The sequence below is a fragment of the Indicator indicator genome, chromosome Z, assembly GCF_027791375.1.
Source record: "Indicator indicator isolate 239-I01 chromosome Z, UM_Iind_1.1, whole genome shotgun sequence".
NCBI lineage: Eukaryota > Metazoa > Chordata > Aves > Piciformes > Indicatoridae > Indicator > Indicator indicator.
Window position 1 is genome coordinate 38,183,563 of NC_072053.1, and position 9,028 is coordinate 38,192,590.

The window sequence follows — 9,028 nt, forward strand, 5'->3', positions numbered from 1 at the left end:
GTGGTTTACTCTCATGTACAATATAGTTTTGTAAGGGAAAAAAGCAAGTTGGGAATGATGTAGCAAACTCAGCCATGATTACTGCAGTTCAGGAGGGGTTCAGCAAGACCATTTCTGTTAGTTACCATTAGATAGCTTAAAGGAAAAGCAATAGTCCTCCTTTCTGCTCCAAATCCTCCAGAAACCTTAAGCTAATTAGAAGCTACAAGTAAATAGGAAGAAAGTATGTGAAACCAGTGTTTTAAATTGGCAATATTCTGTGAAATATCTTGTTTTCTTATAGCAATAGGACTTCTTGTTAAAATAATGTATGGTCCTCCAAGCAAGAATGATGGCAGATTGCTATTGGCCTACATCAACAGAAAGTTGTGCCATTTTTTTCTATCATCATGGCTGGACTGGTAACTCTCAGATGTAAGATCACTACTCCAAGTGTCAAGATTCGATGCATAGGCAGAAATTCTCCTATGTTTAGGTGGAGAAACTAAAGTACCCCAACAGACTGTAAAATAATTGTAGGCTTTTAGTCTAGCACCATTTAACACCAGATCCAATCTTTCATTTATGGACTTCAAGGAGTTTAACTATGGAACACCCATTCATGACCATCTGTTCACGCCAAGTGTCAGTTAGAATCCACCAACCAGTATGACCAACAGCCCTTTCAGCAGACCATATCCCAGAGAACAAAAAGAAAGACCTTCTGAAGTCATGCAGTTACAAAGAGCTATTCTCTGCTTGCGTTAAAGCTGATGGCAGGACTTACACTCTGACTGTTGTGGACAGATTTAAATACCACAAGGCAAAACTCCCTGACTGGTGGGAGTCACTGGTGGATGCTAAGCAGCTCTTTTTCTCCATGCAAGTACTGCGCTTGACATCATTTCATAAAACAAGAGTCAAAAGCAATTCAGTGGCTTATGCAGTTTCCAAACACGGGGCTGTTCTAAAACCTGGCTTGTACATCTGCCAAAAGTTCAACTCACTGCTGCAAACACCACGATCTCTGTCAGAGTACTAGCAGTCTCAGGTAGCTCTGTGGTTGAAATCACTAGAAAACACAGAAGACCTATGCCAACTGCTTACCAGACAAGAGCATCCAGGGGAGAACTTCTGTACCAAAGCTGCCTTATGCAGATTCCTAATTTCTGCTGCTGCAGTTTGTGCTTTAACACAACCTGAAATGCTGGCACACAGCATTTCTCTCAGCAGTCTTCTGAGTCTGTCCTGCACCTTTGCCCAATGCTGTCTAGTCCCAGAAAATAAGTGCAGACAGATATCAATATTGATGGACAGGGGACTATCACCAAGTATTCAGACCAGATTTATATAACAAAGTCTTTCAGGCCAATTTCACTTTGAAGTGTTTTCTGTTTAAGGCTTAAATATAAGTAAGTTCTAGAATATAGCTCCTCTCTCTAACAGGCAGTAGATAGAAGTTTGGTGCATTACAGGGTTGTCTGCCCATGTGGTACAATCAGTTTGCCTCATTCTGTTATGAAACTGTTGACCTTCACACAAGAAAGTCCACAGCTCACTGTTCAAAAATCAAGTGCCATAGATGTAAAGTAGATTTTACTGATGATGGTATATCCAGTCTTGTGGTTCTATAATACAGGGATCCAACCTAGAGATCTTATTGCTAGGTATGAATTTCTTTATTGAAATAGATATTCCTAGGCAGTTCAAAGTGTCAGCTCTTGTTCACTAGATTGTGGTATGAGCTTACTCCAACTCAATAACAAACCTGGTTATTCTGTTATTAAATACAATAAACCTATGGCTGCTGAACCTCTTGGCATGAGAAAACAAGAAAGGGCCCATTTTATGAACAAGGTAACACACTGCTAATTAAATACATCCTTAGAAAATACACAGCCACCTATATGAGCAAGACCTAAGGCCTGTACAATGAAAACTGATATGGTCCTAAAAGGTGAAGAATTAATATTTAAGGATGAAATCCTCAGGGTTTGAGCAATGCAACATTACTCTTCCCCAGAAGGCTGGTGGTAAGTGCACAGAAAGCAGAAGCATTCTGCTGACAACAATTTCTTCTGCCTCATTATCCCCCTTTTATTTCAGGTTAGCTGAACTACAGCTTATCTGAGCCAATCTTTGTCAGAGACTGAGATGTTCAAGAGAAAACATCTTAACCAGGTCAGAGACTTAACAGCAAAACCCCCTGCAGCTTCTCTTGTTCTGTTTTCAGGTGTCATACTGCAATCTTAGATACCATCATTATTTGCTCTAGCTTGTTATGAAGCCAGGTGATTGGTGTATGCCACAGTAGAATGAAGTCCACATGGACAGGAAATGTAGACTTTTCTATGTTGGTGGTTTGAACTTTGTATGCTAGAAAGGATTAGTATTTTAATATGAGAATTCACACCTTGTGGGGAACAGTACAAGTTCTGATAAGTAAGTTTTTATATGGAAGACTCACATTGTTTATGATCAGGATTATTACTCACATTTCTGAACACTGTTAAAGTTCAATGTTCCTTATGAAATTGTCCTAATCTCTTCTAACTTTATTCACTGTTTCAGGCCTTCTTACCTCTTACTCTTCAAACAGCTCTCTTCAAAGCAGTTGCTGGTCTGGATGAACCATGCTTTGTATTGCATTTACAGGATGCATCCTTCTGGGTGTAATTCTTACTGTTTCTGCAGATATGAAACAAAACCCAACAGATCACTGATTCAGCACTGTGCTCAGATTCTCAGCAGTGCTCAGGCTCTGTGCCACTTATTTTCTTTTCAATATGACCTCATCAGAACCTTTGCAAAGTTTTAAGAAAGCAGTTACACTTGTAGTCCACAAAAGTCTACCCTATTCCAGGCACTGCCACTGAAAAAATATCATTAAACAGCTTAGGTGAAAAATAGAGTATTTCAAAACTAAGCATGCATCTTGTGGCACGAATATTAACATCGTTTTCATGACTGGACCAGCAGCATGCTCCTGAGATGTTTAGGAGTGCAAGATAAGGGTTTCATTGCCTACGTTACTTTTCAAGAGCAGAAACCTTACAGTTTTTAGATTTGATGTGTAAGGCTAGGTTTGATTCTGCAAGATGACAACAGGGCTAGAAGCTGCATGCAGGAGTCAGCCCACCATTTCTGACACTTCAGTAGACAGCAGAAAAGGGGAGTTCAGTACCTACCACAAAAGTGGAAGGAGTGACAAGTAGGTCCTGCTTTCTGAGTGCAAGGCAGAGACACAGTGGTTTGGCAAAACTCACAGTGTCAAAGCTGAACCCACACTTAAGTGATCCTATGTACCCTAAATCCTTCTTGCCATGAAAGGAAAAGGCACCAGGAAAATGCCTTCCTTTGGATTAGAGAGTTTGGATTAGAGAGTGGAAACGTGATCTGTTCATTCACAGGCTGCGTGCCTCAAAGGCAATCCAACTAAACTCAGAATATTAGGAAGGCAGTTTGCCCACCTGACTTAAAACATATGCATTGTTCACTACTTTCATTTAAACACTTACAACCTTCTTGTGCATAACTGTCTCGTAGCTATTATTTGGGCAGCTTGACATTGCTTGTCTGCCCAGTGATCTCATAGTGAAGGTCATTCTGCAGCTCAGAGTACTGCACAAGAAAAAGGTAACAGCAGACTCGTCCTCCTTCTTCTGTCTCCGTAGGAAAGTTTATCACAGCTGGAGACATAAACCAGTCATCGGTGATACTAGTTGTTTGTGGTAGGGCAGACAAAAAGAAAGCAGTCTTCCTCATTCAGTGTTATAAAATAAAGTGCCTATGAAAGTCTACCAGAGCTAACTTGATCTCATTCCCAGCTGCAACGCACTGCATGAGAATGGCATCTTTCAAAACTGGTGATTAAATCAAAGCCACACCCTTGCCACATCCCATACTTTGTTTATGCAAGACTGCAGTATACCTGCTTTTCATCCTGGTACCTCCGCTACGAGTCATCTCCGCTCTGAATGTAGAAAGTAAAGCATGCTAAATATTGACAGCAGCAATTATCTATACCTTCAATGTTGCATGTGCTATCAAGCAGCACAGATTAATTTAGTCCATGGAGGACTGAGTCCTGCTACAATTATTTTAATAACAGTAGAATGATGAACTGGTTAAATGTTTACGGAGAAAGAGATAAGCCAATGAGTTGTTCAGTATGTATCCACTCAGAGGTATCCTGAGATTGTGGGTTGCTGACATATACAATGGGCTAGGAATGCATATAACACAAGATCAAATTAATTGGTGTGAACTCAGGTGTTTTTGTAACCACTAAGGTCTGCTCTGCTGGCAGATAGCACGTACACTTGCCAAGATTTTCAATCTGTTCAGAAAACCACATTGTTCTGACCTTCATAGTTCCCTGTGAGACACGCATTCAGAAAACAAGTGATTAAGTGAGGTGTGCAGCCTGTAACATTTAGATTGTGGTTAAAGCAATTAGCTTTCTCAGAAAAAGCATATTACAAGCCTCATGGCTTATTTCCAGTCCTGATATCAGAAGAGATATCTTGAAATTGCTTGACTACATTTAAGAACAGTGTATAGGTATCGTGTGAAGGTAAACATCTTATCCTGTTCGTGTTGAACAGCCAGATATGGATATACTACCTATCATTGGACACTTCTCTTCATTGCAGAGGAACACAACTGTTTTAGGGCTGTCTACAGTCCCATAAAAGATTAGCAATTTTTGCAGAGTTTTTTGACATGTTTTGCCTTCCCACTAAATTTCTCTTTCCAGGCCTGTACGCTACTGATTGTTATACAGCCGAAAAAAATAGGTCAAGGAGAATGAAGGAAATTGTAAGATCTTCATCACTGCAGTAGGGTTGGGGGGCACAAAGGTTTTAAGCTTGCCACCTTTCGCTACCTCTATGTTGAGTACAAAAGAAGAGAGTCTGTATTATCTGTTCAGACTTTTGCTTGTATTTCTTTAACTGTCAAACTAATGAAGGTGAACTGTTGTTTGACTCTTGCTATAGGAGGCTGGCCAGAGGACAACTCTGTAAGAGCAGTTCTTGGTTTTGCCTAGAGCAGGGGGTTTTAGAGTTCAGAAGCCAAGATGATATTTTAAAAGCAAGAGAGTGCTGCAGGACAAATATTTGTACGAGGCATAGTAGATTCCTTTTATCTTAACAAAAAACCCAAAATGATAAATTCTTGCACGCTTTGCAGCAAAGCATGAAAGCTTCTCTCTTACTGTGGGCATGTATAATCCTACAGATCAATCTGGAAATCTAAACTGATTTAATAAGACAAGTTATAATGAGAAGATGAGGGAAGACCTGTACTGACTAATTCTAGCAGATCTTCATTTGGGTTTTGTGCAGAGGGAATACATAAACAATACTGGCTAGGTCTAAAAGACAGTGTCTGACATGTCTACAAATAAAGCTTGTTTGTACTACAAGGCTTTATTTTGGGCTGTGTGGAAGCAAATGCAGAGAAAGATGTTAATCTCTACTTCTCATCATCAGACGGTCGTCAGTCTCAGGAAGCAGAGCTCTATGTGCAATAGTTCCTGTGGAGGACAGACACCATGGACAAATCTCCACCAGCTTCCTTCATTCACTTAGTTCTTATATCTGATCTGACAACATATGGCATGGAATACCCCTTTGGCCAGTTTAGGTCAGCTGGCTGAGCTGTGTCCCCTCAGTGTACTCTTGAGGGGGGGAAATGTTGGAAAAGCACAGCCCAGCCTGCTCAGCTCAGCAGTAGCCAAAACACTGGTGTGTTACCAACACCCAGCTACAGCACTGCAAAACACAGCACTAGAAAGATGCTTTCAGGAGAAATAACTCTGGCTCAGCCTAAACAAAATATATACCTTGAGAGAAGTGAATACTATGGACGGGAGGGTAAAGACACATGTCTTTCTGATACCCCTGGTTATTTCCTCTGTACAGAGGCAGTCAAAGGGACAGATCAAGCAGAAGAGCCTTGTGCCCTGTGCCACATTTCAACTGAGGCAGAGGCAATACCAGCTTTCAGAAGTACAAATCATCACTAGCAGATTACATAACCAAAGGGAAAAGATTGCATCAGGGATGGGACCTAATAATAAACCCCATATTCTAAATCAATGGCCTAGACTCCTGGTCTCTGAATGAGCAAGGGCAGTCCATGTTTGACTTTTCAGCTGGGGTGCCTGAATTTGGAACAGGCAACTGTACCAAACAGACCTTACAGCAGTCCACACAGTATTTCCTGCAGCTGCAAAGTGATTTGGAGACCTATACACATATAGACATATGTAAACATATAAATTCGTCAGAGGCACCAAAACCAACCACATGCTTTCAAAGCTGGAGGTGACGCTACATCCTTTGACACTCACAACAGCATCCTGCTTAAACTTGGATACCTGCTTTTCCACAGACTTTCTGCTTTACTGCATAAATGACATGGGTCAGTGAGCCTACAGGTCAGATCAGCATGTTCATACAACTCAGTGCCCACTGAAGAGCCCTTGTCAGACTTGAAATAACAAGGCTGAACATAAAAAGACACAATAGAAATGCAAAGCATGTGTGTGGAGAGTGGGTGGTAAAGATGGGAACAAAAGACATTAATCTATAAATCTTTTTACAGACAAGATGACAGCATATTGTCCAATGGCTGTTTTTCTACTACAGTTTACCTACCACAGCAGACTCCCCGGAACTCCCCTGGAGCAGTATCTGTAGGCATGATATTCTATACATTATCTTTATCACTTTGGCAAAGTTTGTTACAGCAAAGATTGTTCTTGGCTCAGCTGCAGAGAAACGTTAATGCTACTCTTTTTCCTGCAAAGAGTGCAGCATTTGGTTTGTCTGTAGGACAAGGCAGCAAGAGTACCACCATCCCCTGGAAGCCCAGTTCTGGCTCTGAAAATCTGATCACTTCTTACAATTTAATGTTTCCACCGCAAAATTCAAAGCCATACTAGACAACCAGCTGCCTTCATCTAGGGAGAAAATTATCTGATAAAAATTTGTTTTGTTTTCAAAGCACTATCCAGGGAGATGAAGAGAGGAATCAACTCCAGCCCTTTTAGTAATTAAACTTTTCAAATTAATAGTCAATTCCTTTGGAATAAACCCACTAGACTAGACAAAGTTTAGTAGCAAGGATAGCCCTCCAGATTTGCCTCCAAGAGGATGCCTCCAGGGATGACAGGATTTCAAATGCTCCACACTCCAAAAACAGCATGTAGCTTTCTAGAGTTGCTGAAAAACACAGGGATCCAAATCTGTCAGTTATTTAACTGGTCCATGGCTGAGAGGAATGCTCTTCACTGCTGACCTCTGGCAAAAGCAGACTTCTTGCAAGGTTACATGAAGACTAACACACTGCCTTGAATTGCAAGAAATAGTGTTGCAATGCTGTGGCAGCCAAGAAGCAAATCTCAATGGGAGACCTTAAAAAGGAGTAAGGGTGAAGGCTTGTTAAATTAAAATTGAAGTAACAGTAATTTTACTGCCTTATATCCATTTATTTATGATCAGCAAGACAATTGTAGCAGAGTGGCATGCTAAGTAATCAGGCACTGAAGTATCTGCCAAGTATCTGCAAACAACTTAAACTTACACAGAAGATGTAGGAGGACCACTGTCTTCCTCCTGTGCCCTGGATTCCTCTGGGTTTGGAAATCATGTGTCAGTCTTTGGTCTGCACTTCTTTACCCTCTGAAAGGTGACAGTCCATCTCTCCAACCTGTTTCACATCTATAAACCATTAGGATTTACTCGACATCCTTCATATTTATCTGGTTGTCTTATGGTTCCCACTTTGCTTTATGCCTTTTACTGTGACTTTTAAATGGCTTGAGTCTTTATTCTAGCATAGAATTAGGATCTTCCTTCTTTTAGGTGGTCATTCCCATGTTGTGCGCCCTGAGAAGCTGCACATACTGGTGGCTGAGTCTCAAAGACCTGTTAATCCACAAACATATGTAATATACATCAACAAATATATGCCACTACTAAAGCCCTCTTCCTGCTCTTCATTCCTGCTACTGCTTCAAAACCACACATACCCATCATGTTAGTCTTAACAGCACTTCATTATTTCTGTCTCCTGAAAAGGAATGACTTTCTACAACTGTCAACAGAGGCTGAAGGTAATGTTAGGTTCAATTCCTTTAATCACTAGGTCCCATTAAAGACAAGTTAGAGGCATCAGCATTGCTCACCAGAGATAAATGACAATCTGCACCTTGCTGGATTTCACCCACAGTTCAGTTGTAGAGAAGAGGAAAGAATAAGAGAAATAAGCAGAAAACAAAATCACTAAAGCAGTGAAAAAGCTGGGGTTTTTTTGGTAGAACAACTAAGATATTGGAATTTCCAATACTTTTCTGTGTTTCTTATTTTTTACTGGATCCAAGCATTCTCCTCAACATTCACAAATTGCATCAGGTTGGAAGGGACCCTCAAATGTCATCTTGTCCAACTCCTTTGCAGTCAGCAGGGAAACCTCCAGCTAGATCGGGAAGCCCAGGTCCACATTGAGTCTGATCTCGAAGGTCTTCAGGGGTAGCGCCTCAACCACATCTCTGGGCAGCCTATTCCAGTATTTTACCACTCTCATTGTAAAGAACTTCTTTATATCCAATCTATGTCTACCCTGTTCCAGTTTAAAACCATTGGCCCTCATCCTATCACTACAAGCCCTTCTAACCAGTCCTTCCCCAGCCTTCCTGCAGGTCCCCTTCAGACACTGAAATGTGTTCTCTTCTCCAGGCTGAACAGCCCAAATTTTCTCAGCCTGTCTTTGCAGGAGAGGTTCTCCAGCCCTCTGATCATCTTTGTGGCCCTATTCTAGTCCCGCTCCAGCAGGTCCATGTCTCTCTCGTGCTGAGGGTCCCATAGCTGGACACAGTACTCCAAGTGAGGTCTCACCAGAGCACAGCAAAGTGGCAGAATCACCTCTCTCAATCTGCTAGCCATGACACTTCTTTTCATGCAGCCCAAGATGTGATTGGCCTTGAAGTATTTGAGAGTTATTGCCTATCCCCTCTGCAATGCTCAGTCATATTTAAAGT